Source organism: Mustela nivalis (assembly GCF_964662115.1).
Source record: "Mustela nivalis genome assembly, chromosome: 2".
Classification (NCBI taxonomy): Eukaryota; Metazoa; Chordata; class Mammalia; order Carnivora; family Mustelidae; genus Mustela; species Mustela nivalis.
Window position 1 is genome coordinate 62,788,189 of NC_139021.1, and position 25,581 is coordinate 62,813,769.

General features: G+C 34.4%; 1 protein-coding gene across 14 annotated transcripts in view; it reads right to left on the reverse strand.

Annotated features, from left to right (window-relative positions):
• The window catches only part of LOC309859927 (uncharacterized protein C8orf34 homolog), a 570,857-nt gene that overhangs the window by 437,588 nt on the left and 107,688 nt on the right, over positions 1-25,581 (reverse strand). The window lies entirely within an intron of this gene.

A 25,581-nucleotide genomic window follows, 5' to 3' on the forward strand; every position in this document is an offset into this window, starting at 1 on the left:
ATCAAATGAGTTCATAGGCAGCACAGTTAAACCACAGAATTCTGTACATTTGCTAGATACAATTATTTAAGGATGTGGACTATATCAAAGCCACTTCTACATGTGTGATATATCTGGGGGGAAAATGGTAAACAGAAGTGCAAGAATGGACAAACCATAAGTGACTCTTAATCTCACAAAACAAACAGGGTTGCTGGGGGGAGGGGGGGTTGGGAGAAGGGGGATGGGGTTATGAACATTGGGGAGGGTATGTGCTTTGGTGAGTGCTATGAGGTGTGTAAACCTGGTGATTCACAGACCTGTACCCCTGGGGATAAAAATATATGTTTATAAAAAATAAAAAATTAATAAAAAAAAAGATAAATATGTTATCTATTTTATACTTTCACATAGATATATAATAAAATGTTAAAATATAAATAAATTACATACTTGTGTGTTAAAAAAAAATAAATCTTTCCTTAAAAAAAAAAAGAAGTGCAAGTTGGGTAAAAATAAATCCTTGGTTGTCGATATGGGCAAAGTAACAGAACAGAGACTTGATGGGACAAATTTTCAACCTCTGAAGTTTTATTTTATAGACATTTTATAGAATATTTTCAATATTTAAATATTTTTAAATATTTAAATATTGAAAATATTTTAAATATTTTATAGAATATTTTAAAAGTTGGATTATTAGTTCAATTTATTAATCTCAGTTATGTAAAAAAGCAGAATTTGGCTTGGAGATTTGTCCTATTATAGACTCAACAGATAAGAATGAGGACAAAGAGACTGACCACTGTAACAACAGGAAGGAGCGGGTATGGACACTGTAAATGAAAAATGCGAAATAGAATTTAGAGTTGAGTATGATCAAAAGTCGAGAGCTGAAGAGAATCAGAAATAACTCCCTTGTTGTTTACTGGGAAATTAAATAAAATGATAGATGCCACTGCTGTTGGAAAGTGGAGCACGGAGAGGATAAATCGTTTGATATGCAGCCTGCTTAACACTAGCTGGCAGCAGAAATTTCAGTGAGAAATAGCTGATGAACAAAATAATACCAAGAGCTGCAAACAGGGTTAAAGGAGTTAGGAAATGAGTATTTTACAGGTCAAAAAACGGGACCCTACTTTTTCTATTTTTCAGAATGATTAAAGCTATTTATGCCTTTTTGAAAATGTTATAGCTATAGAAATTACTGAATATAATTTAATTACTTGAAATAGATTAAAGTAGCAAATATTTCCTTGGATATATTGCTTATATTTGATTAAGCCAAGTAAACATAAATTTTTATGAAAGGATTTCAATGAAGAAAGCAGTTCTTAACACCATATACAATGCATCACAAATGTCAGTACATAGTAAAAGAAATTTTAAAATGGCCATCAAAAGCAAGGAAAATATTTCTTGAAAATATTCTAAGTACATGGTAAACAAATAATTTAAAGTGTCAATGCTAAACATGTAAATCCTAATTTTTTTAAAAAAAATATATAAACACATATTCCTTTGCCCTCTTAAGACTAGAGTCTCTAGAGGTTGAGATTCTTAAGCAAATATGCTTACATTTAATAAGAATAGCATTTCTGCTCAAAAATTCAACCAAAGATCCCAGATTAGCTTAGTATTTTTGATCAGCAGAATGCTATCCTATTAAAAGCAGTTACAGTAAACAGGCCTACTCTCTCCAAGCAGCCTGCTCCTACTCTCCTACTGGCTAATTCACAGTGAATTCAACTGCTCTGACCACCTTATCACATTTGATTATATTCTGCCTTTTTTTTTTAAACTCCACTATAAGTAACATACAGTGTTATATTAGTTCCAGGTGTATAATATAGTGATTCAACAATTCTACATATTACTCAGTGCTTATCATAAGTACACTTTAACCCCCTTCAACTATTTTGCCCATCCCTCCTACTCCTCTGGTGGCCACCAATTTGTTTTCTATATTTAAGTCTATTTTTTTCTTTATTTGGTTTGTTTCTTAAATTCTACATGAGTGAGAACAAATGGTACTTGTCTTTCTCTGACTGACTTATTTCACTTGGCATCATATCCCCTAGATCCACCCATGTTTTTGCAAAGGCAAGATTTTGTTATTTTTTATGCCTAGTATTACATTGCATATATGTATATATACACTATATCTTATCTATCCATTCCTCTATTGATGGACCTTTGCATTGCTTTCATATTTTTGCTATTATAAATAATGTTACAGTAAACATAGGGATGCATATATCTTTTCAAATTAGTGTTTTCATATTCTTTGGATAAACACCCAGTAGTGGAATTACTAGGTCATATGGTAATTCTATTTTGAATCTTTTGAAGAACCTTCATACTGTTATCCACAGTGGCAGTACCAGTTTGCATTCTCACCAACAGTACACGAGTGTTCCTTTTTTTCCACATCTGCACCTCTTGTTGTCTCTTGCATTTTTAATTTCAGCCATTCTGACAGGCATGAGGTGATATCATTGTGGTTTTCACTTACATTTCCTTGATGATGAGTGATGTTGAGCAATTTTTCATGTTTATTTTGGCCATATGATGTCGTCTTCTCCTTCTTTTTTTTTTTTTTTAAGATTTTATTTATTTAAGAGAGAGACAGTGAGAGAGAGCATGAGAGGGGAGAAGGTCAGAGGGAGAAACAGACTCCCTGTGGAGCTGGGCGCCCAATGCAGGACTGATCCTGGGACTCCAGAATCATGACCTGAGCTGAAGGCAGTTGCCTAACCAACTGAGCCACCCAGGCGCCCATGATCTGAGTTGTTTTTAAAGAAATGTTTGCTCCCATCTTTGGCTCATTTTTAACTGGATTATCTGTTTTTTTGGTGTTGGGTTGCATAAGTATTTATATATTTTAGATACTAATCCCTCACCCAATTACATCATTTACAAATATCTTCCATTCAGTAGGCTCTCTTCTAGTTTTGATGACTGTTTCTTTGCATGCAGAAGCTTTTTTATTTTGATGTAGTCAGGTAGTTTATTTTTGCTTTTGTTTCCCTTTCCTCAGGAGACATATCTAGAAAAATGTTCCTACAGACAATGTCAGAGACATTACCGCCTATGCTGTGTTATAAGATTTCTGTGATTTCAGGTCTCACTTTTAGGTCCTTAATCCATTTGAGTTTATTTTTGTGTGTAGTATAACAAAGTGCTCCAGTTTCATTCTTTTGCAAGTTGCTGCTGTCCAGTTTTCCCAAGACCATTTTTTTTTAAAGAATTTATTTATTTGACAGATAGAGAGGACAAGCAGGGGGAGTGGCAGAGGGTGAGGGAGAAACAGGTTCTTCACTGAGCAGGGAGCCTGACTTGGGGCTCCCTGGACCCTGGGATCATGACCCAAGCCGAACACGGACGCTTAACTGACTGAGCCACCCAGGTGTCCCCCAACACCATTTTTTAAAAGGATTTTTTCTCATTTAACATTCTTATCTCCTTCATCAAAGATCCATTGACCATATAGTAGTAGTAGGCTTATTTCTGGGCTCTCTATGCTGTTCTATTGATCTATGTGCCCTTACCATACTGTTGTGATTATTAGAGCTTTGTAGTATATCTTGAAATTGGAGACTGTAATACCTCCAGTTTTGTTAATCTTTTTCAAGACTGCTTTGGCTATTTGGATTCTTTTGTGGAACCATGAAAATTTTAGGATTATGTTATAGTTCTATGAAAAATGCCTTTTATATTTTGATAGGGACTGCATTAAATCTAGATCACTTTAGGTAGTATGAACATTTTAACAGTACTTGTTCTTGCAATCCATGAGCATAGATTATCTTTCCATTTGTTTGTGTCCTCTTCAGTTACTTTCATCAGTGTTTTATAGTTTACAGAGTACAGTTCTTTCACCTCCTTGGTTAAGCTTATTCCTATGTCTGGAATGACTTCACCTCCCCTGCTCTGGAGAAGTCTCCTAAATGTCTCTGCCCCTCCACCACAAGGTCTGAGATTAGCAAGTCAATTTCAGGTATTTTCCAAACTGTTACTGCTTCTATACTGTATCTCAGTAGGGCTGTTTGTCTCTTAGAGTGGGACTCAGTTTTTTATCACACTCTGTCTCTCCCAGAACCAAGCCCACTGAATTTTTTAAGTTCCACATGTTGAGTTCCACTGACTCTAAGAACTCCTAAGTCAAGCCCTTCTGGTTTCCAAAGCCAAATGTTATGAGCATTCTTCCCAGTGCAGGTCCCCCATGCCCATGGTGCCTAGTATGGGCTCTGCTCCTTCCTCCTCCCCATGCCTATGTTGTCTCTCCCCACCATAGACAGTCTTAGGGGTTAACTCGTTTCCACCCCTGTCTCCACCCTTCCCACCACTTTGAATGTGGTCTCTTCTCTAAGTCCAACTGTGAAGAGTCTTTTTTTCAGTTCTTGGGTTGTTTCTGCATTATTTACAGTGATGTGGATGTTATCTATGTGTATCTGTGGGATGAGCTATGCCTAGGATCCTCCTACTCTGACATCTTCCCCAGAAGTCTTTCTCTTCTTAATAAGTCAAGATGTTTTTGGAAACCTGAGATCACATCTTAAATGCCTGTTTCCTCCATAATAGCTAGCATAATTACGATTTCACAAATAAGCATAAAACTTGTGTAAATGAATTAAGAATAATTCCTATAATGAAAACCAATGCAAATATGGTAAGTTATGAAGTATCTTTATGTCTAACTAAAAATCATATTAAAGATTCATGGACAACACTGATTAATACATTTTTAAGGCATATCAGAAGAAAGTCTACAAGATGTGATCTATTTAAAATCATTAAATATTTCTTATAAACTCTTAAGCTTTAGAGTAAATTATTTTAATCCTACCAGTTAAAAAACAGAAAATTATGGAAATTAAATATCTAATACAAAATTTCATTAAATGTTTAATTTAATAATCATTGTTAAAGTAATCCACACATTGAAGTTGCATTAGAGTTTAAAGAAATTAATGTAAGCAGATAGTTAAAAGGTTTTTTCCTACTGCCCCCCCTTCTATTTCTATTTTTTTTCCAGCTTTGAGATATAATTAACATACATGATGTAAGTTTATACTATACCATAATTATTTGACATATATATATGTATATAATATGCAAAATGATTAATAAGGTTAGTTAACATACTCATCACTTCACATGATCACCATTTTGTGTGTGTGTGTGTGTGTGTGTGTGTGGTGAGAACTTTTAAGATCCACTTTCTTAGCAACCTTCAAGTATACAATATAGTGTTGTAAACCTTATTCACCACACTATGCATTAGATTGTTCATCTCATAATTGGAAGACCACATTTGATCACTTGCACCCATTTCCTCCACATTCTCACCTCTGGCAAACACCACTCTACTCTTTCTTACTATAGGTTAGGTTTGTTTAGATTTCACAAGTTAGTGAGATCAGACAATATTTGTCTTTCTCTGGCTTATTTCACTAAAATAATGCCCTCACGTTTCATCTACATTGTCACAATAACAATGACAGGATTTCCTTCCTTTTATGACTGAATAATATTTTACTATATTATATATATGATTATATGTATGTAAATAATCACTTTCTCTTTATTCATCTATCAACAGGCACTTAGATTATGTTCATGTTTTGGCTATTGTAAATAATACTGCAGTAAACATGGAAGTTCAGATATTCCTTTGAGAAAGTGATTTCATTTCCTTTAGATATATACTCAGAAGTGGGATGGTTGAATCAGTTTTATGTTTTTTAAGCACCCGCATGCTGCTTTCCAAAGTAGCTAAATGTATTTACATTACCACCAAGAGTATACAAGGGTCTCCTTTTCTCCACATTCTTGCCAACACTTGCTATCTCCTGTCTTTTTGATAAGAGACATTGCATCAGGTGTGGGGTGATACCTCCTTATGGTTTTGATTTGCATTTCCCTGACAATTAATGATGTTGAGCACCTTTTCATGTGCTTGACCCTTTATCTATCTTCTTAGGAAAAATGTCTGTTCAGGTCTTGCGCCTAATTTTGAAAAGCCATATTTTTTTTTCTAGTATTGAGCTATCTGAATTTCTTATGTATTTTGGATACTAAACCCTTATCAGATATATGATTTACAAATATTTTTCCCCCATTCTACAGGTTACCTTTTCAGTTTGATTTTTTTTTTTTTCTTTTCTGTGCAGAAGCTTTTTAGTTTGATGTAGTCCCACTTGCTCTTTGTGCTTTTGGTGTCAAAAAACTTTTTTATTAAAGATTTTTTTTTATTTGACAGAGAGACACAATGAGAGAGGAAATACAAGCAAGGGGAGTGGGAGGAGCAGGCTTCCTGTGGACCAAGGAGCCCAATGCAGGGCTCAATCCCAGGACTATGGGATCATGACCTGAGCCGAAGGCAGATGCTTAACAACTGACCCACCCAAGAACTCTAAAGAAATTTTTTTTAAACCACTGTCAATACCAATGTATATGAAATTTTTCTTCTAGGAGTTTCATAGTTTGAGTCTTACATTTAAGTCTTTAAAGCATTCTGACTTGATTTTTGTACTAGTGTGAAATAAGAGTCAAAGTTCTTTTTCGTTTTTTGTAATCCTATTTTTAATTTTAATTTTGTTATGCTATAAATGCTTATAATAAGAAACAAAGTTCATAGGGTGTCTCGGTGGCTCAGTCAGTTAAGCATCTGCCTTAGGCTCGGGTCATATCCAGGTCCTGGGATTGAGCCCCACATCAAGCTCTGCATTGGGTTCCGTGCTTAGTGGTGAATCTGCTTCTCCCTTTGCCCCTCCCCCAGCTTGTGCTTGCTCTCTCTCCAAAATAAATAAATCTTTAAAGAAAAAACATCACAGCACAAGAAAATAGAAAAAGAAATGTACCTGAAGTTTAGTAAAAGAAGGAAATAAGAAAGACCAGAAATAAAATAGGGACCAGAGTAAACCATAATTTAATATTGAAAGTAATGACCAATTAAAAAAAAAAATTTCAATTGCAAATGCTTTAACTACATAAACTAAGAAAAAAGAGAGAAGACTCAAAGAAGCGAAATGAGAAAAGGAAGAGAAAACAATATAACAGACACCACAGAAATACAATTTCATTCTTTTGCAAAGGATTATCTACTTTTACCAACAAATTTTATTAAAAAGACTATCCTTTCCCCACAAAGTATTCTTGGATCCCTTGTTAAACATTAATTGTCCAAGTATGTATGATTTATTTCTGGGTTCTTGATTTTGTTCTATTGGTCTGTTTCTATTTTTATACCAGTACCCTACTATTTTAATTACACTAGCTTTGTAACATAGTTTGAAATCAGGAAATAGACGCCTCCAGCTTTGTTGTTGTTCTTAAGATTGCTTTGTCTATCTGTGGTTCAATACAAATTTTAAGATTGTTTTTTCTATTTCTGTGGGAAATGCCATTTGGAATTTTGATAAGGACTGCATTGAACTACAGATGGCTTTGAGTAGCAGAAACATTTTAACTATATTCATTTTTCCAGTTCATGAACATGGGCTATCTTTCCACCTATATCTGTCTTCATCAATGTCTTTCATCAAAAAAAGGATATAGATCTTTTACCTACTGGATTAAATATATTCCTATTTATTGTTTTTTATGCTATTATAAATGGGGTTGTTTTATTTCTTCTTAGGATAGTTCACTGTTAATATATAGAAATGCAACAGATTTTTCTATGTTGGTTTTACATACTGCAACTTTACTAAATTCATGTATTAGTTCTAACAGTTTACTGCTTGAGTCTTAAGGGTTTTCTCTGCATAAGAACATGTCATCTACAAACAGAGTCTTACTTCTTGTCCAATCTAGATGCATTCATTTCTTATTCTTTCCCAGCTGCTCTGGCTAGAACTTCTGGTACTTTGTTGAACAGGAGTAGTGAGATGGGCACTCTAGTCTTGTTCTTGATTTTAGAGAAAACCCTTTCAAACTTTCACTGTTGAGTACAATGTTAGCTGAGGATTTTCACACATGTCTTTTATGTTGAGTTTTAGTCCCCTCTATACCCAATTTGTCAAAAGTTCTTATCATGAAAGAATGTTAAATTTTGTTGAATGTGGGTTTTTGCATTTATTGAGATGATCATGTGATTTTTAAATTTTCAGTCTGTTAATGTGATGCATCATATTTATTGATTTACATATGTTGAACCATCCATGCATCCCAGAGATAAATCTCATGTGACTGCAATCCCGCTATCTGATCCTTTTAATGTGCTGTTAAATTCAGTTTGTTAGGACTCTGTTTTGAGAATTTTTGATCTATATTCATCAGAGATATTTGTCTATAGATTTCTTTACCTGGCTTTGGTATCAAGGTAATGCTGGCCTCATAAAAAGAGTTTCAGAGTCTTCCCTCCTCTTCCAATCTTTGGAAGAGTTTGAGAAAGATTGGTGTTAGTTCCTTAAATGTTCAGTAGAATTCATCAGTGAAACCATCTGGTCCTGGGCTTTTCTTTGTTAGAAAGCCTTTGATTTCTGTTTAAATCTCCTTACTTATTACTGGTCTGTTCAAATTTCCTATTTCTTTGGATTCCGTCTTGGTGGGTTGTATGTCTCTAGGAATTTATCCAGCTTTTCCCCTACATTATCCAGTTTGTTGGCACTAGTTGTTCATGGAAGTCTCATGATCCTTTATACTTCTATAGCATTAGTTGTAATATCACCTCTTTCATTAATAATTTTATTTGAATCCGCTCTCTTTTTCTCTTGGTTAGCCAAACTAAAGATCTATCAGTTTTATTTATATTTTCAAAGAACAAACTCTCAATTTCAATAATCTTTCTGCTACTGTCCTATTTTTTATTTCACTTATGTCTGCTCTGTCTTTATTATTTCCTCTCTTCTGCTACCTTGGTAGTCCTTGTTCTTCCTAAGTAATCAATATAAACTGCTAAAAGCCAGGACCTCGGCAACTGGAAGTATTCAAACTATTTTGTTATAGTCTTTAATATATTTACTTAGCACAAGTTTTTCTCAAAAACTATATATCACATTCTGTGAAAACACTGAAATACATTCTGAACATTCTGACAGATCCCTAGTAGCCTAGAGCTCTTGGTTTAGTGATCACGACTTTAGTGTAACATATGATGGCATTATTGGTCCTAATTGTTCAACCTCATTTATCCAATCCCTTTAGCATGTGACTTTATAGATTCTCTTAAAAGTGGGGCAAATTTACCCTCTACATGTGACCTGTTTTATCTAATGGAATAGGCAAATTATTGTATGCCTGATATAAGCCCAGGCCTTAAGGCACCTTACATGTTTCTACTTACTCTCTTGTATTTCTGACTTCCCCATGAGAAAGATATGCCTATGCAAGTCTACTTGCCCCAAAATGAAGATAAGAAACACTTGTAACAGACCTGAATGACACCCAACAAGCCCACCTTATGTCAGCTGACAGTAGCCAACCAACCTCCAGTCACATGAGAAACTCCAGTAGACATCTGCTGACCCCATCTAACCAAGATCCAGCTTAGATCAGCTGAATTCCAGAAAAGCAGGAAAAATACATTTTACTGTTTCAAGCCTCTGAATTTTGGGTTAAAACATTACATAGCTATAGCTAACTGAAACAAACTGATCCTACAAGTAGAGTGCTGCTTAATAAAAACCTAAAATATATGTCTTTGGCTGTGGAATGCAGAAGCAGGAGTTGGCTGTAAAAATAGTGAGGAAATTATTATAAGAGACTGGAAAAATGGAGGCCAGTGTATTGTAGTGTTAATTGCTTGGTAAAACTATCATCTTTGGTTAAGATAGAAAGTGATCTAATCAAGTTTTAAAACTGCTCAAGAAGATCTCTAAGAAAAAAATCTGTAAATATTACCTACTTCCTTTTATTTACATATGATAAACTTCTTCAAGAAACAGATGAGTGCAAAATATAAATTGCCAATTTGCAAGTAAAATTTAGAGAATATTTAAGAGTCTGGCTGAATTTCTTACATCCAGACTTTCTCAACAGCTCAAGAGTTTTAAATTAAGATAATACTTGTATAAGATGGGATTGGGAGGGAGACAAACCATAAGTGACTCTTAATCTCACAAAACAAACTGAGGGTTGCTGGGGGGAGGGGAGATGAGAGAAGGGGGGCGGGGTTATGAACATTGGTGAGGGTATGTGCTTTGGTGAGTGCTGTGAAGTGTGTAAACCTGGCGATTCACAGACCTGTACCCCTGGGGATAAAAAAATAAAAAATTAATTAAAAAATAAAGATAATCCTTGTATAAATATTAAATCCATGGCCCTGCCAAAAAGACAAAGCCTCAGGGTAGAGAAGAAATTAAGGATGTAAACAACATCCCAAATGCCATTAATAAAATCTAGAAAGAGAGGCATGTCCTGAAAAGAACTATGGGTGTGGTTTTGGCACAAGAAGAAGAGAGGAATCAAATACAAAGGAAACCCAAAGATTCTTTAAGACAATTGAATTGGCAAAAAGCAGCTGAAGTAAAAAGGACAGAGATGTAAATACCCCTTGGGGCTGACATTTTTCTAGGAGAGAGAACCTGAAAATTTGCTCAAAGGTATCTTTTTTAAAGCCCTCTTCAGAAGTAGCCAAAAGTAACAAAAAGAAAATCCTACAGGAAGAAGCCAGAAGCCATAGAAAATGATAGATGGAGACTCCCAGGGAACCTAGTTCCTATTCTCACAGACCAGACTTGGGGCCCGATTCAGGAACACTTCCAAAACTATGAATGGGAATACCTAATGATATGTGCCCATAAGGTCCAATAATTTCTATAAAACTCTCATATTTCCCTCTTCTAATAGGAATATTTAATGTGGTTACCTCATGTCAGTCTCATCACTTAATGGAAAGGAAGAAATAAAACTTATCAGTCATACTTCCAACTCTTAGATAAGAGTACCTAATGATATGTTCTCATAAGAAACAATAATTTCTATAAACCTCTCATTATTTCCCTTTTCTTTCTTTCTTCTTCTTTTTTTTTTTTTTCATTAGTTCCCTTTTCTACTAGGAATATTTAATGTGGTTACCTCAGGTCAGTCTTACCACTTATTGGAAAGGAAGAAACAAAACTATCAGTCACCTATGTTTCCCTATATAGAAAAATCAAGACAATTCAGAGGTCAATTTATAATATATGAGTTTGGTAAGTTTATGGAATTTAAGATAAAATTAGAAAAATAATTTTCCTTCCTACATTCCAGCAAGTTTTAAAATGGTAATTTATAAAACAGATTCCATTTACAATAATAGCCAAAAGTACAAGTTATCTAGGAATCAATTAAATAAAACCTGCATGGTTTTATTAAATATAACTATATGACTTTGTCATGTAATATTATAATATTTAATCAAATGGAAATATGCCATGTTTACAATAGAATGACTCAGAAATGTAACAATGCCAATTCTCTCATATCAATCTAAAATACAATATAACTTCAAACCAAATGGAATAACAGAAATAGCAAATAGGTCAATAGAAGAAAAAGGGCCCAGAAATAATACAAGTAACAGAAGCATGCATACTGATGGACAAATGATGAATTTTTCAATAAACAGTTATAGGAAATATATTATCCATATGGGTAAAATATGTTCCAACTTCTTACCATATTAAAAAATAATTTCAAGTGAATGAAAGACCTAAATGTGAAAAACAGACCTTTTAGGAGAAAATAAAAAAAACAATTATTTTCATGACATCAAGTAGGAAAGGATTTCTTAAAGTAATATTATAAATTAATGTTTAGGATGTCTGTTAATAGAAAGCACTATTTTAAAAGTGATGACAAGCCTCAAACTTAGAGAACATATTTGAGAAACATATAGCCAATAAGAGTTGACATCCAGAATATAGAATAAACTCACAAATCTAAAGGGAAAAAATGGGCAATAAAAATGGGCAAAAGAGACAAGCAGGCATTCAATCTTATTGAAAATTATAAAATCATTAATTGAGTCTACAGGAAACCATTTTTCATTAAAATGTTTGATGACAGCTAGTGTGAGCAAGGATCAAGAGCAAAAAGTATTATTATAAACTGTTGGTGGTAGTGTAAATGATACAACCTTTAGAAATTCTGCATTACCTAGTAATGTTAAAAATACACATGCCACATGAGTAGATTAATCAAAGTTCATTTGGTTGCGTTTTTCTCTTTCAGTCCAGAGACATTTTCATTCTTCAGTTAATTTCAACATTTCCTGTCTCTCTCCTAATTCTAAGCTGATTATGTTGCTTCTTATTTCAATGGGCAAATGAAAGCAATCAGAAGAGAATTTGTTTATCTTTTCATCAACAAACTCACTAGCTATTAGCATTCTTGTCTATAGTGACAAAAGATGAATTGTCATTTCTTCTTTTCTGACATATAGAAGGTATTCTAATCGTAGAGTGAATTAAAAAATGACAAAACTTAGGTAACATATGACTCAATTGTTCATAATGTTTTGTCAATATTACTAATTATTGGCATATGTAAATGTAAATCAAGACCACAATGAAATACTACTTCACATCCATGAGGATGACTATAAGTCACCTCTCTTTTCAGACAGGTACTAGCAAAGATATGGAGAAATCGGAACCCTCACATTTGTTGACTGGAACATAAAATGGTGCTGTCACTGTGAAAAATAGTCTGGCAGTCTCTCAAAGAGTTTAACAGAGTAAGATACAAGCCAGCATTCCCATCTCCTACAGATATGCCCAAGAGAAATGAAAACACACATCCACACAAAAACTTCTACATGAATATACAGAGAAACACTATTCATAATAGTTGAAAAGTGGAGACAACTCAAATGTCCATAAATTGATGAATGAATAAACAAAATTATTCACCAACAAAAAGGAATGAGGTACTGATAGGAGCTACAGCATCGCTGACCCTTGAAAACATTACGCTAAGTGAAAGAAGACAGTCACAAAACACTACATTTGTTTGACTGCATTTATATGAAATGTCTAGAATAGGCAAAGCTATAGAGACAAAAGGCAAATTAGTAGTTGTCTAGGGCTGAAGGACTGGGGGGATAAGAATGGGTACAAAGTTTCTTTTGGGGTGATGACAATGTTCTGAACTTAGGTTCTGCTAATATACTTTGAATGTAATAAAAATCAGTTTAGATTTTATTATATGAATTATTATCTTAATAGAGTTATTAAAATAATTCATTAAAGACATTTTAGCTTTTCCCCTTTCATGGTGGAGTACAGTATGTAGTATAAGGGAAAAGCATGGATTTGAAGTCAGATGAACAATCAGAAGCCAGAGGGAAGTATTTACTCTAGATGTAAGTACTAATTCTGAGACCTTCAGCAAATCACTTAATCACTCTGGCCTCAGTTTCCTTCTCTGTAAAACAGGAATAACACAATCACTTCATTGAACTGGTCCAAAAATTAAATTCAATAACACCTCAAAAAGCCCTTAGCCTACATGCTATCCCTAACTAGGACCCCATACTCCCTCCTTTTCCCCCACTCTCTTCTCGGATTTAAAACATTTTATTCTTTTTTCAACATTTTGAGGAACCTCCATGCTGTTTTCCAGAGAGGTTGCACCAGCTTGCATTCCCACCAACAGTGTAGGAGGGTTCCCCTTTCTCCGCATCCTCGCCAGCATCTGTCATTTCCTGACTTGTTGATTTTAGCCATTCTGACTGGTGTGAGGTGATATCGCATTGTGGTTTTGATTTGTATTTCCCTGATGCCGAGTGATATGGAGCACTTTTTCATGTGTCTGTTGGCCATCTGGATGTCTTCTTTGCAGAAATGTCTGTTCATGTCCTCTGCCCATTTCTTGATTGGATTATTTGTTCTTTGGGTGTTGAGTTTGCTAAGTTCTTTATAGATTCTGGACACTAGTCCTTTATCTGATATGTCGTTTGCAAATATCTTCTCCCATTCTGTCAGTTGTCTTTTGGTTTTGTTAACTGTTTCCTTTGCTGTGCAAAAGCTTTTGATCTTGATGAAATCCCAATAGTTCATTTTTGCCCTTGCTTCCCTTGCCTTTTGCGTTGTTCCTTGGAAGATGTTGCTGCGGCTGAGGTTGAAGAGGTTGCTGCCTGTGTTCTCCTCAAGGAATTTGATGGATTCCTTTCGCACATTGAGGTCCTTCATCCATTTTGAGTCTATTTTCGTGTGTGGTGTAAGGAAATGGTCCAGTTTCATTTTTCTGCATGTGGCTGTCCAATTTTCCCAGCACCATTTATTGAAGAGGCTGTCTTTTTTCCATTGGACATTCTTTCCTGCTTTGTCGAAGATAAGTTGACCATAGATTTGAGGGTCTATTTCTGGGCTCTCTATTCTGTTCCATTGATCTATGGGTCTGTTTTTGTGCCAGTACCATGCTGTCTTGATGATGACAGCTTTGTAATAGAGCTTGAAGTCCGGGATTGTGATGCCACCAACGTTGGCTTTCTTTTTCAATATCCCTTTAGCTATTCGAGGTCTTTTCTGGTTCCATATAAATTTTAGAATTATTCGTTCCATTTCTTTGAAAAAGATGGATGGTACTTTGATAGGAATTGCATTAAATGTGTAGATTGCTTTAGGTAACATAGACATTTTCACAATATTTATTCTTCCAATCCAGGAGCATGGAACATTTTTCCATTTCTTTGTGTCTTCCTCAATTTCTTTCATGAGTACTTTATAGTTTTCTGAGTATAGATTCTGTGTCTCTTTGGTTAGGTTTATTCCTAGGTATCTTATGGTTTTGGGTGCAATTGTAAATGGGATTGACTCCTTAATTTCCCTTTCTTCTGTCTTGCTGTTGGTGTAGAGAAATGCAACTGATTTCTGTGCATTGATTTTATATCCTGACACTTTACTGAATTCCTGTATAAGTTCTAGCAGTTTTGGAGTGGAGTCTTTTGGCCTATGACCCAGCAATTGCACTATTGGGTATTTATCCTAAAGATACAAACGTAGTGATCCAAAGGGGCACGTGTACTCAAATGTTTATAGCAGCAATGTCCACAATAGCCAAACTATGGAAAGAACCTAGATGTCCATCAACAGATGAATGGATCAAGAAGATGTGGTATATATACACAATGGAATACTATCAAAAGAAATGAAATCTTGCCATTTGCGACAACATGGATGGAACTAGAGCGTATCATGCTTAGTGAAATAAGTCAAGCGAAGAAAGACAACTATCATATGATCTCCCTGATATGAGGAAGTGGTGATGCAACATGGGGGCTTAAGTGGGTACGAGAAGAATAAATGAAAGAAGATGGGATTGGGAGGGAGACAAACCATAAGTGACTCTTAATCTCACAAAACAAACTGAGGGTTGCTGGGGGGAGGGGGTTTGGGAGAAGGGGGTGGTATTATGGACATTAGGGAGGGTATGTGTTTTGGTGAGTGCTGTGAAGTGTGTAAACCTGGTGATTCACAGACCTGTACCCCTGGGGATAAAAATAAATGTTTATAAAATTAAAAAATAAATAAATAAATAAATAAATAAATAATTACAGTTGTTAAAAAATAAATAAATAAATAAATATATTTTATATGTGTAAAAAAAAACATTTTATTCTTCATTATGGAAATTTTCTTACTAATAAAAAGTAGAAGAGCAAAATAAACCCCTTTGTAGTCACACATATTTTCATCAATAATCAACTCACAGGTAAACTCACTTCATCCTATCTCCATCTATGTCCCTTCCACAGCCCCCTTCCCTTGCCCAGATCGTTTCAAAGCAAATCCCATTCATTACATCATGCCATTTTCAAATGGTCAATTAATTACTCTAAGAAGAGTGCTTTTATAAACAAATACCATTATCATTTTCAACAATAAAGGAACAATATCTTTAATATCAACAAATATCTCATTGGTTTTCAAATTTCCGTGGTTATCTCAGGGAAATTGTTTGTACAAGTCAGACTCTATGCAAGACTTTATGTGCTATAGCTTACTTTTAGGTTTCTTTTAATCTACAGGTTCTCCTATGTAATTGTTTGTCCTGTAATTTTTTGTTGCTGTTGTTGTTTAAAAAAATCCAAATAGTTTGTCCTGTGAGTTTTCCATGGTTTGGATTTTTCCCTTTACATCCCTGTGATGTGGCTTGAAATGTCCCTCTACCCTTTGTAATTTCTGTAAATTAGTAGTTAGTTTTGCATAAAGTTTTTGTTATTGTTGTTGTTCCAAGTATGGCTTCAGAGAGAATGGTTATACATCAGTCCTCCTACCCCCTTATCTGCGGTTTTACTTTCTGTAATTTCAGTTACCCGCAGTCAACTACAGGCCAGAAGTAGTTGATCCTTCTGACATATCATTAGAAGGTCAATAGCAGCCTCACAGAACATTACAATGCCCCCATCATTCACCTCACTTCTCACAGAACATATGTATTTTAACATCTCACATAATCACAAGAAGGGTGAGTACAGTATAATATTTTGAAGGAGACCATAGTAACATAACCTTTATTATAATATATTGTTATAGTTGTTCTGTTTATTACTTATTGTTAATCTCTCTGCATAATTTATAAATTAAACTCTGTAATACATATGTATATGTAGGGAAAATATCATATATATAGGGTTTAAGTACTATCCATGATTTTAGGCCTCCTCTGCACTGGCGTTTGGAATGTATCCCCCACAGATAAGCGAGGTTGACAATTGTTCCATCGGGAGGCACATAACATCTTGTTGACTCTTCTTGACTGATATTGGCAGCATTGATAATTATTGTTTAGATCCATTAATTCACTAAATATTATCAAATGGTGACTAATTTTGAAGATCATATTCATTTATTTGCTGGAAAACTTCTGTCAAGAGAAAGTTCCTCAAATATTTGGTTACCCTAAAGTACAATCTGTATAGGAAAAGTAGATTAAATGTTTGATTCTTTCCCTTTACTTTCACTAGTTTTTGAAAGTAGTAACTTTGGCCTCCTAACATACTTTTAAGATTATTAATTTTGGGGTGAACATAAAAATTTTAAAATGTTATATGTAATTCATTGCATTGCAGTTATTATTCTTATTCATGTTCAAATTTTCTCAAATCTTTCCAGTGGGAGACTATTTAAAGTTGACTCCTGAGCTCTTTTGACACAGCCAAGTGGTCTTTCACACATTCTTCCTTTCTGGCATGACAGAATATTTTAGGCTCATTTTGTTTCTAACCTAGAATCAGCCATTATTCCAAGAGACTCAGATTCATTTTAGTGAGAAATATATTTTAAGACTAGATTCTGGACACTTGGAAAAACTTGTTATTTGGGGGCCAGTAATAGCATACAGATATAAGAAATACGTATGTTTTAAATATTTTATTTTGACATAATTCAGGACTACAAAAAAGTTGAGAAAAGAAAAAAAAAAAGAATTCTGTATACCTTTCATCCAGATTGCTCAAATGTTAATGGAATAATGTTAATATTGTTGGTTAATATTTGGCTTTATCATTTTCCTTCTCTCTTTTTCAGATTTAATATAAAATTTGCCCAGAGCCCTTTGGAGGTAAGTTACAGATATGATACTCTTTATCCCTAAACACTTCAGGGTGTTATTTCTTAAAAAGAAGGATGTTTCCTTATGTAACTACAGTATAATTATCAAAACCAGTAGTTAACACAAATACAATACTAATACATGAACCTTGTTTAAATTTCCTCATTTGAATAAAGTTGTTCATGGCAATAAAGAATCCAACATCATATATGACATTGAATTTTCAAATTCTTCTTGTTGTTGCCTAATCTCCTTTAATGTAGAATAGTTTTCAGTATTTGACATCTCTGACCTTTATGTTTTTTGAAAATATGGGCCACTTATATTTTTTAGGAGGTCCCTCAATTTGTCTTTTTCCAATGTTTCATATGATTATAGTCAGTCATGCATTTTGGGCAAGAATGACACAGAGGTGATATAGTCCTTTCATATCAAAATGCATATGATACTGATTTGTCTCATCACAGGTGATACTAACCTTGGCCACTTGGTTAAGGTGATGTCTTTCATGTTTCTCCATTGTAAACTTGTTACTTCTCTCTTATCTTCTGGGGAGTAACTCTGAAACTATGTAGATAACCTATAATTCATCAAAATTTCACTAATTTTAACATCCTTTTCTGACCCTTCCCTACATCAATTACCATGATGGCTACCAATGTGCAATTTTCTAATTTCACCATTCCTTCCAAATTTTATTTATTGGTACTCTCCTGTGAGAAAGAGCTTCCCCCTCACTTCCATATGTGTATGTATGTATGAATATATGTAGGTATATCAGAATGGGTATATGGATTATCTCATTCAAGGGATTATAACATATTAGTATCATTATTTTTAGGTTCTAAAAAGTTCCTAGAAGGAGCTCCTACAAGTAGGCTCCTGAATCTTTCTGAAATATTCCATCATTCTTTGATTGCATCTTACTTCCTGACACTAAAAGATAATCCAGACACAACGCATACTTTCTTGGCTGAAGCTCTAGATTCAGCCATTTCTCCAAAGAGCCCTTGTTCCTTTTAATAGAGAATGATATTTAGAAAAAAGCATCTGCTCTCTAGTTGTGCTCAGTGCCAATGAAGAGTGTATTATACTGAACTAAGGAATCATTAAACATTATATCAAAAACTAATGATGTACTATGGCTAACTGGTTTTCAATAAAAATAAATTAAAAGTAAGTTCTTAAAAAGTATTTTTTCAAGTTTATATTAAATTCCAGTTAATTAACATATAATGTAATATGCTTTGAGTGTAGAATTTAGTGATTCATCAAAAAATTGTGAGTTCTTAATGATACTTCCTCTTCAAAACAGGACTATAGGATTTTTTGCTTAATATTTGTTCTACATCTGTATTTCTTTTTGCCTATGCCAAAAATTCTGGTTCTTAAGGATATCAACATAATTACTTCTTTGCCATATCACACAAAGCATAGACAATAATCTCTTTATAATAATGCCAACACTCTCCATCAATGATATGATTGCCAAAAACAGATTAAGAGTGTACTGCTGTTCCCTCTGTCCTTAGGGAACAGAGCACAATCAAATCACTGTGTTTATAATGATGTAGAATAATTCATCTCAGTGTTTTTACACCATCAACCTGAAACACTGTTGTGCTCATTTGTTTCATTTTTCTTTTGATTATTAAAAATTGTTTTAAAAAGATTTTGTTTTAAAATTATATATTTAAGTGGTCCCCAAAGCATAGATATTCAAAGGTCTAAGAAACCAAGCCTCTATCCCTAACCTCTCTCTACACATTTCTATAGGTAACTTTTAAAAAAATTGTGTGTGTGTGTATGTGTGTGTGTGTGTGCGTGTGTGTGTATTTTACAGTATGACAGATTTTGCTCTTGTTATTTTGGTTTTAATATAATCAAATATCTATCTATATTTTCATTACACTTATTCAGATAAATGCTAACACACTTATAAACACATTTCCTCTTCTTGCTTCTTTCATATAACAGTATATACTGGGAATTACTCTGAAGTCTCTATAGAGCTATTCTTTCATTTTTACAACTATATAGTATTCTATTGTATACAGGTATTAAAATGTATCCAGTATTTTTCTCTTAATAGACACTTAGTGGTTTTAAATTTTTGCTATTAAAATAGCATGACAAGGTATAACATTATGCATAAGTCTCTTTTATATTTTTGCCAGTGTGTCTTTAGAATAGATTCAAGGAACTAGGCTCATTTGATCAAAAAGTATTGCACATAAGGTTTTTAAAATTCTGGAAGTTTTCCCTGGTTAGTGTTTGTACCATTTTGCATTCTCACCATTAATGTCTGAAAGTGCCAATTTCCTCACAGTCTCACCAGAAGAGTATTTTTTATTATACATATTTTTATTATGTTATGTTAGTCACCATACAGCATATCATTAGTTTCGTTTTCCATTTTATTTCTTTTTTTTCAGTGTTCCAAAATTCATTATTTATGCACCACACCCAGTGCTCCATGCAATACATGTCCTCCATAATACACACCACCAGGCTCACCCAACTCCCCACTCTCCTCCCCTCCAAAACCCTCAGTTTGTTTCTCAGAGTCCACAGTCTCTTATGGTTTGTTTCCCCCTCCGATTTCCCCCATCTCACTTCTCCTCTCCACCTCACAATGTCCTCCGTGTTATTCCTCAAGCTCCACAAGTGAAACCATATGATACTTGACCCTCTCTGCTTGACTTACTTCACTCAGCATAATCTCTTCCCTTCCCACATCTTCTTTATCCATTCATCTGTTGAAGGGCATCTTGGTTCTTTCCACAGTTTGGCAACTGTGGCTATTGCTGCTACTCATTAGTTTTTGATGTAGTGTTCCATGATTCATTGTCTGCATATAACACAGTGCTCCATGCAATACATCACCTCCTTAATACCCACACCAGCTCACCCACCTGCCCCAAACCCTCAATTCTATTCCGAGAATCAATAGTCTCTCATGGTTAATTTCCCCTTCTTTTTTTTTTTTTTTTAAGATTTTATTTATTTATCAGAGAGAGAGAGGGAGAGAGAGCAAGCACAGGCAGACAGAATGGCAGGCAGAGGCAGAGGGAGAAGCAGGCTCCTGCCGAGCAAGGAGCCTGATGTGGGACTCGATCCCCGGACGCTGGGATCATGACCTGAGCCGAAGGCAGCTGCTTAACCAACTGAGCCACCCAGGCGTCCCTCATTTCCCCTTCTGATTCCCCCTTTTATTTTCCCTTCCTTCTCCTAATGTCCTCCATGCTATTCCTTATGTTCCACAAATAAGTGAAACCATACGGTAATTGTCTTTCTCTATTTGACTTATTTCACTTAACAAAATCTCCTCCAGTTCCAACTGTATTGATGCAAATATTGGGTATTCATCCCTTCTGATGGCTGATTAATATTCCATCATACATATGGACCACATCTTCTTTATCCATTCATCTTCTGAAGAGCTTCTCGGCTCTTTCCAGTTTGGTTATTGTGGACATTGCTACTATGAATGTTGGGATGCATATGGCTCTTCTTTTCACTATATCTGTATCTTTAGGGTAAATATCCAGTAGTACAATTACTACAACTACAGGGTAGCTCTATTTTTAACTTTTTGAGGAACCTTCACACTATTTTCCAAAGCAGCTGCAACATCTTGCATTCCCACCAGCAGTGTAAGAGGGTTCCCCTTTCTACACATCCTCTCCAACATTTGCTGTTTCTTGCCTTGTCAATTTTTGCCATTCTAACTGATGTAAGGTGGTATCTCAATGTGGTTTTGCTTTGAAGAGTATTTTAACTAACTTGGGGATTTTTAAAAATCTGACTGGTAAGAAGTAGTGTTTAATTTGCATTTCTCTTATTCTGAATGAGGTGCTTAGCATATTTTCATATGATTAAGAAACATTATCATCTTTTTTTCTGTGAACAATCTATTCATATGGCTCACTTTTAGTGGAATTTATTCTCTATTTTTAGACATTTCCTATAATTGGGGTTATTAAGCTTTGCCTGTGATATAAACTGCAAATATTTTTCCTTGATTGTCACTTCTCACATTTTATTTTTTGAGATATAGGTTTTCAAGATAAAACATAAACAATAATTATACTGGTGGTCTCACTTAATCTTAGGACCATTGCTTGTTATAAATCAAACATATGGCCAACACAAGATATTAAGCAGTTTTACGGATTTTCCTCTCCTGCCAAAAATATAGAGTACACATGTAGATGGTCATGTGTGGGTGGGCAAGAGATTCTGAAACACAGAAACAAGACAAAGGATCACAGTAGTGTAAGTATGCCCTAAATCCCAAAACCATTCTCCAAATAATCACATAGACTGGCACACACATACACACACACGGAATGCAATCCAGAGATGTTCGTCTCAGGAGAAATGAATAGAAATGGAAAGTCAACAGCAAAACAAATCTATCTGGTGGAAAAATATCTTATCTTTGAAGGAGTTAAGTTTTCAGTCCTTCCATTGGTATGCTTAGTGGGGGCAATCATCAGGTAGCTAGAAAGCCCATGGCAGATTATGTCTGTACAAGATCATGTTACTCATACAATATAGCCAGTCTGAAATAATAAAAAATAGTCTCTCTTTGAGCTTCTTACTCCATAGTGAGGCAATATAACATAGTACTTAAGAAAATGGATTTCGGAGTTAATTCACACTCAAATCTAAGTTCTACAGTATATTATCTATATCTGTAAATTCACACAAGTTACAAAACTCCATGGGCTTCAACTATCCTTTCTATAGAATGGACATAACAGGTTTGTCATAGGGCTTTTGCAAATGTTAGTAAGAAAGTGTACTTACAACACCTGGCACAGTACCAGCCATACTATAAGCTTAATAAATATAATCCATTATTATGCAACTAGTTAGTCTTTTGCATGGTCTCATATATACTTATTCCTTGCTGAAACATTATTTGTGAGCATGAACACCACACTGACTACCTCCCTTTCTAGATTTCTATCATATTAGAGCTAGAGCTCTAAATATAATAACTCAAAGAAAATGTCTTTTATTTTTTAAGATTTTTATTTATTTATTTGACAGACAGAGATCACAAGTAGGCAGAGAGGCAGGCAGAGAGAGAGTGAGAGAGAGGCAGGCTCCCCACTGAGCAGAGAGTCCAATGAGGGGCTCCATCTCAGGACCCTGAGATCATGACCTGAGCTAAAGGTAGAGGCTTTAACCCACTGAGCCACCCAGCTGCCCCAGAAAATGTCTTTATAGTAGAAAAAAATGGTAAGAGGCCACAAAAAGTGAAACTGGATTAGAGAAATGAAACATATTTAGTTCTGGCTATTACACAATTATTTTCCAAAGACTTAGTGCAGACTTAGTAGGCACTGTGAAGAAAGAATTTCTAATAAAGAAAGTAATTATTAATTGAGTGGTTATTCTGCACCAGCACCTGTAATAAGAACTGTACTAGCATAATCCACTGGAGAGACTATGAGCATATACTCTGGAGTATAAACTGTCCAGGTTTGAGTTCCAGTTCTATTTTTTTTTTTTTTTTACTGTGGGACCAAGGAGAATTATGAGACTCTAAGAGCTCCTATTTTTCATCTATTAGACTGATAACAATAACTATGTCATATACATGATATAATTGCTAAGAGCATATGCTCTGAGGTTAATGCTCCTGAGTCTGTATCCCACTTCTATTTTCAATTAGTATAACTTCTGATAAGTTTATTAACCTCTCTGCACCCCAATTTTGTCATTTGTCAGATGGGAATAATAGTATCTAGTTTCACAGGATATTAGTAAATATTAAATAAGATACTGCAGGTAAATAATTTAGAATATTGCCTGGCATGCAGTAAGTTATCAACAAATGTAAAATATTTTTTCATTAGGATAAAATGGCATAATCTATAAGAAATTGTTATCTCAAGGTCTAGAATATAGTATGTACTGAATAGTTTATTATTATATCCATTTTTATTATTATTACACCTATTTAAAGTTTCAAGAACTAGAAACTCAAGCTGTCATTCAATAGTTAACAAAAGTTAGTTAAATAAGTTGTCTAAATGATGTGTTGTCTAAAAGCAATCCAAACTGTCTATAACCCTAAATACTCTAAAATGTATCTTTTACTTAAGCCAGAACACCAGGGAGCCCTGCTCCTATACCCCATTATTTAGACTTCCTGTGGAATTGTTCCAACTAAACTTTGCTTTTGCATTATGACACCTGTCTAGGGCAGCAGACATCATTCAAAGAATGCTTATGGAACTAATGGTCTTATTTACTGTAAGAATACATTATTTTAAACTAATGTAGAACAAATGAACCTCCTAAACCATTTTTAAGTATACAGTTCAGTAATGTTAAGTACATTCATGATGCTGTCCAAACAAACGTTGACCAGACCTTTCACCTTGTGAAACTGAAGCCCTATAACCATTGAATAACTCCCATGTCCCACTCCCCCAGTCTCTAGCAACTATCATTGTACTTTCTGTTTCTATGGCTTTGACTATTTTAGATACCTTGTAGAACTGGAACCATATAGCATATGTCTTCTGTGACTTTTTTTTTCACTGCATAATGTCCTCGAGGTTCATCCATGTGGTAGCATATGACAAGATTTCCTTCCTGTCTAAGGCTGAATGATATTCCATTGTATGTGTATATCACATTTTGTTTATTTATTCATCCATTAGTGGACACTTGGTTGCTTCCACCTTTCGGTTTTTGTGAATAAGGCTACAATGAACATGGGATGTGCAAATATCTTTGAGATCTTGTTTTTAATTCTTTTGGATATGTACCTAGAAGTAAGACTGCTGGATCATCTTATAATTTTATCTCTAAAGTTTTTAAGAACTGCCATACTGTCTTCCATAGTGATTGCATCCTTTTACATTCCCATCAACAATGTGCAAAGATTCCAATTTCTCTACATCCTTATCAACACTTATTTTCTGGGATTTTTCTGATAGTAGCCAACCTAAGTGTTTGAGATGATATCTCATTGTAGTTTTGATTTACATCTCTCTAATGATTAGTGATATGGGGGTCTTTTCATATATTTGTTGGTCATTTATATATCATCTTTAGAGAAATGTTTATTCAAATTCTTTGCCCATTTAAAAATCAGGTTATTTATTTTGTTGTTGAATTTCAGGAATTCTTTATATATTCTGGGTATTAACCTCTTATTTTATATATATATATAATATACATATTATATATATATATATGCAAAAATTACTTCCAGATTATATTCCTCATAATCTGGAAGTAATTTTTGCACTCAGTTGATTATATCATTTGGTGCACAGGAGCATACAAAAATTTTAAGGATATTATTGATATATTAATATTAATATTACTCAATATATCCACTTCATGAGGATAAATGGGAGATATTTTTCTTAAGATTCAGTAGTAGGAATAGTTAGTTTTCCTATGAACAACTGGTTTGCTATGATCCTGTGAGTGTTGATGATACCAAGTGACAAAAAAGCTCAATTGTGGCTCAATTAGAGTGATGATATTGAGCTTCAAGACTGCATTTTGTGCAGGGGACTCATATCTATGCTCTGTTCCCTTTGAAATGATTTTCCCAAATATTCCTTTTAAATGTTTTATATTTTAGATAGTTTAGCAATCTGCCTAAAATTATTTTTGAGTGGGAGAGAAACTGATGTTATTTTCAATAGTTACTAAAACCATAACATTTTACAGAGAAGGAAAATAAGCCCAGTGTCTATAAATAATTTTCTGAAGTCCACATAATTAGTAAAAAACAGGAGCCAAGGTTCAATCCAAGGTATACCCTATGGATTTTTCCAAAATATCTGGCAATTTCTTCAAGCAGTGAACAAAAATTTCCATAAAATGAAACAAGAAGTGTCACTTGTGATGTGATTGCTATATCCTCTAAGAAGTCAGAGGAGTGAGATCACTTTCTGCAAGAGTGATCAGGGAAGGCTTGAGCTTGAAAAATGGAAAAGTTAGGGAGAGGGGTGGGAATGACAATGAACAAAATTGTAGAAATAAACAAAAAATACGACTTAGAAGGACTGTAGTCCAGCTGCCTAACACTATTCCTTATTGAGTGCAAGACAGACTCTGAATAGAGAAAAA